This window comes from Adiantum capillus-veneris, chromosome 30 (genome assembly GCF_014529385.1).
Source record: "Adiantum capillus-veneris isolate H3 chromosome 30, ASM1452938v2, whole genome shotgun sequence".
NCBI lineage: Eukaryota > Viridiplantae > Streptophyta > Polypodiopsida > Polypodiales > Pteridaceae > Adiantum > Adiantum capillus-veneris.
This window is the reverse complement of record NC_140960.1, coordinates 14,567,178-14,571,215: the sequence shown is the minus strand read 5'-3', so window position 1 is coordinate 14,571,215 and position 4,038 is coordinate 14,567,178.

The window sequence follows — 4,038 nt, the reverse complement described above, 5'->3', positions numbered from 1 at the left end:
GGAGATAGGGTTAGCACTATGTCCACCAAAGAGAGTGTAAACCAAGAGAGGATTGAGTAGCTAGGGACCATTTTGAAAGGAGTCAGTTTCATACTTCTTATAAAAAATTATAGTGTCAAAGTGGACTATACCAAGTTCAAAAACTTAGTGCCTATGGACTATACTGCAAACATATATTTTAATGACAATGGATTAAAGTATAGGGTTGTCTTCAATCTTCACATGGTCGATAAGTGGGGAATCATGGGCACCAATGCAAAGACCTAGATGACAAGCCAAAAGAGAAACCTCAATCCTATACATGGTGAGAACGGGCCTTATACAAGTGTTGATACATGGTTGGGTCTGGTAGTAATTTAAAAAAATTACTACAATAATTGTAACAATGTATATTCAAGGTCCTATTTATAAATAGGACCCGTTACTCTCATTTTTGCGGCCTTTTTGGCATTGTGGTCTATTAAGTGATTCATTGTTACTCCATTAGGTCTTGAGTCATTATAATTATAGAGTTGTTGTTCCCTTTGTCATCCAACTCTATTGTATCAACACTTGGTCCTAGTTGTACTTTCCTTCATGATTAGAATATGGCAGCCCCAGTACCTTGCGTCTAGTACCTGACATTATACTTTTAGTTCAATTCATATATAATTTCCTATGCTTGTTTGAAGTTTGAATCCGATTCTCTATCTGAACTAAAAATCTAACACTGAATTGTAACCAAGAATAGCTATAAAAATAACTATCTTATTCCATTTTGGCAATCATGATGGTGAGATTAAGCTCTTGACATGACATTATCTCCCAAATGGAATTTGAAGTTTGCTAGACATAAGAATTGATCATTGTCCACATACTTCATAGTTCCAAATACTTTCAAGGCATCATAACACTATGCTATGGGGAACCCTGAGTTCAAACCACCTGAGCATAGAGCTATACCTATTGCAAGTATCAAGTGGGTGCAATCAAAATGGAAAAAGAGAAAATAGTCACTAATAGGATATTGTACATCGATGCCCACAAAACTCTCCTAAAACCAGCTAAAGAGACTTGGTTAGCAAGAGTTGTATTTTATTTAATGATATCATTGGGATGTTTGGACCTGATCATGTTCAATGTGTGGGGCCAAAAATATATAAATAATGTTACACATTCCTTTAGTTTAGTACCTTGGGATTTATTCCTTGACAAATTTGGAAGTACCACTATCCACAACCCACATAACGTGAAGATTCTATTCAATGGTTATAATAGATCTTAGTGCCTACTTAACTTTCCAAACATACACCACACGGATGGGTGGTTGACTAGATAAATTTCCTAAGAATTTACCTTATTTTATCAATTAATTTAACCTCCAAAATTCTTCTATTCACAGTAACATGCAAATCCCTGTGACCAATAAATTGCTTTTGCATAAGTGGTATGACTTACATGCAAAGGAGTACATGTTTGCATCTCTAGTTTAGAAAGATGGATGGAAAACTCTAGAGGACATACTTGATGAATGGCCAATTTTGATCTATTGGTTGAAAGATGTCACAAGGGCTAACATTTAGTGCATTATGTTGGAGCTATTAGAGAGTATTGATGGCCTTTGAAAGGCAATGCATTAAAAGAAATTTTTATACACCAAAAAATTTTGATATAGAATTTGATTTAATCTATTCATTATTATTATCTTTCTTCCTTGAATCTCATACTCTCAATTGACAAAAGTATTTTTCTAAATTAAACTTTAAGATAGAATAGGTTGTTTTGTACTAATTGTGAGTAGCTAATCATGCATGCGAGTGAAAATGGAGTGGCTGTAAATGAGAATGTTCCAATTGTGCCTCATTCTATAATCATTGATCCTGAGATTGATGCTATGCTTTTCAAGTCTCAATTTGGGAAGCGGGGACAAAGATGTAGGCAAGGTTCTGGAGGATTGGATTGAGCATATGGATGAGTAGTTTGATTTCTCTCAAGGCCATTATTGTAATGTTGAAATTGAGAAAGATTGCCAAGAATTGGTGGAAGGGCCATTGTGATGAAAATCATGTTAACCTTAAAGCTCAATTTAAAAAAGAATTACCCTATCAAGGTATATCACTCTGATTGTATAAATGAGTTTCTTGATTGCACTCAGGGAACCAAAGGCCTAGACACATACTATCAACATTTCTTGAATTGTTCAAGTATGCTTCAATGGGGATGGCTGAAGAAGTCAAAGTGGCACAATTCATGCCAAGTTTGCACAACCCTATGAAGGCTAGACTTTGGAGTCTTTAATTGACAAATTTTGTAGATGTCCTTGATGGGGGTGAACCCATTAAACTTGAATGATCTACTACTGGGAAACAAAAACCAAAGTCTACTCTTCTTCATAAGATCAAAAGACCTTGCCCTGAAGATGAACCAAGGTCTAGGAATTCACAAAAAGGAGAAAAAATTTATTGTGTATGAAGGCTATGCAAGATCATCTTTGTTACACTTTCCTTGATCTTGATCATCAATCTAGAGATTGTCCATTTATTTATCCAAGTTCTACAAGATTAATAAAAAACTATGAGCCCAAGAATTAGAACCCAAACAAAAATTCCAGGAATTTTACGCCCAGACCACCTGTAGCTCAATAGAACTTCAATCAAAATTAGAGACCACATGTAGCTCTATAGAATGTCAATCAAAACTAGAGACCACATTAAAATCAAGAGATTTTAGACCGTGGAATCCACTCTTATGAGGAATGGATCACCCAACAACAATTAAAATGGTAGTAATTTCAATGGACAACCTCATCCAACGGGATGAGGAAACCAATGGCCTCAAGGGAGAGCTCAACTCAACAGAGCTTAAGGTGGTAGAGAAGATGATAATCAAGTAGATGCATATGTTTATGTTAGAATCAAGCTTCAGGGACTTAATGAAACATCTTAGTTATTTAGACCCCAACAGAGTATCAAAATAATCATTTTACATTATTGATTAATTCTAGTACACATTCTTTCATCTTTCCTAGATGCATTAGAAACCTCATTATGCTTGAACATCTTGATACTAACCTCATAGTGGAATTAGTTATGGTTAGGAAAGTTAAATCTTCTACATCAATGGGTGACTTGAACTTTTATTTGGATGTTTATAACACTTCAACCTAGTTTAGGGTCTTATCCATTGGAGTCTATGATGGAATTTTAGGGATGTATTGGCTTAAGGTGATCGATACTCACTTACGTTGTGAAAAGGATTCATTAAAGTTTGTAAATGAGCATAACTCCAAGGTTATCATTTCCAAGATATGGTGACAGTCTACTTGTGAGCTTCACTAAATTGATGAAAATGTATAGAAATAATGAGACTTTTTACGTTGTAAAGCTTAACCCAATAGAGAAGAAGTTGAAAACACCCAAGCCTAAGTGGAATTCTATATATATACCCCAAAATTCCTCTAAACCTCACTTTGTAAGTGGTTTGGTATTTGGACACTTAAATATATACTTTGGTACCTAGACACTGAAATATCATGTGGACATTATATTCTCCTAAAACTTGGAAAAAATCATAGGTCATTTCTATGCTCCAAACAATGTCAAACGGATTTTCTTGGAAAGCTACCAATGGAAAAAACTTAAATATGCAAGAAAATTCTATTTTTTATGTATAGAAAAGTTTTAGAATTTAAATGGACACATCAATGTCCCTTGTTTTTTGCATGTTTTTGTCATTCCCACTCATATTGAAGTATATTCTTCATAGGCCAAATGAACTTTGTTTGTCAATGTACTTTATGTGCACTCTATACACTTACAAACACCACATATTCATGTAATTTAGAGCGAACAAATGCTTTTTAAAAATATGATTTATGTATCAAATACTAGAATCCACACACAATTTTGTGTGACATGGTATTAAAGAACCTTTTTTGAGTTGAATAGTGGTTCTCAAAACAACTTTGTAATGTTTTTCTTATGTAGTATACATATGGCCTCCAAGATGAACGGAAGAAAAATCATGACTTGGAGTAAAATAAAATTGTACTTTGTGAAA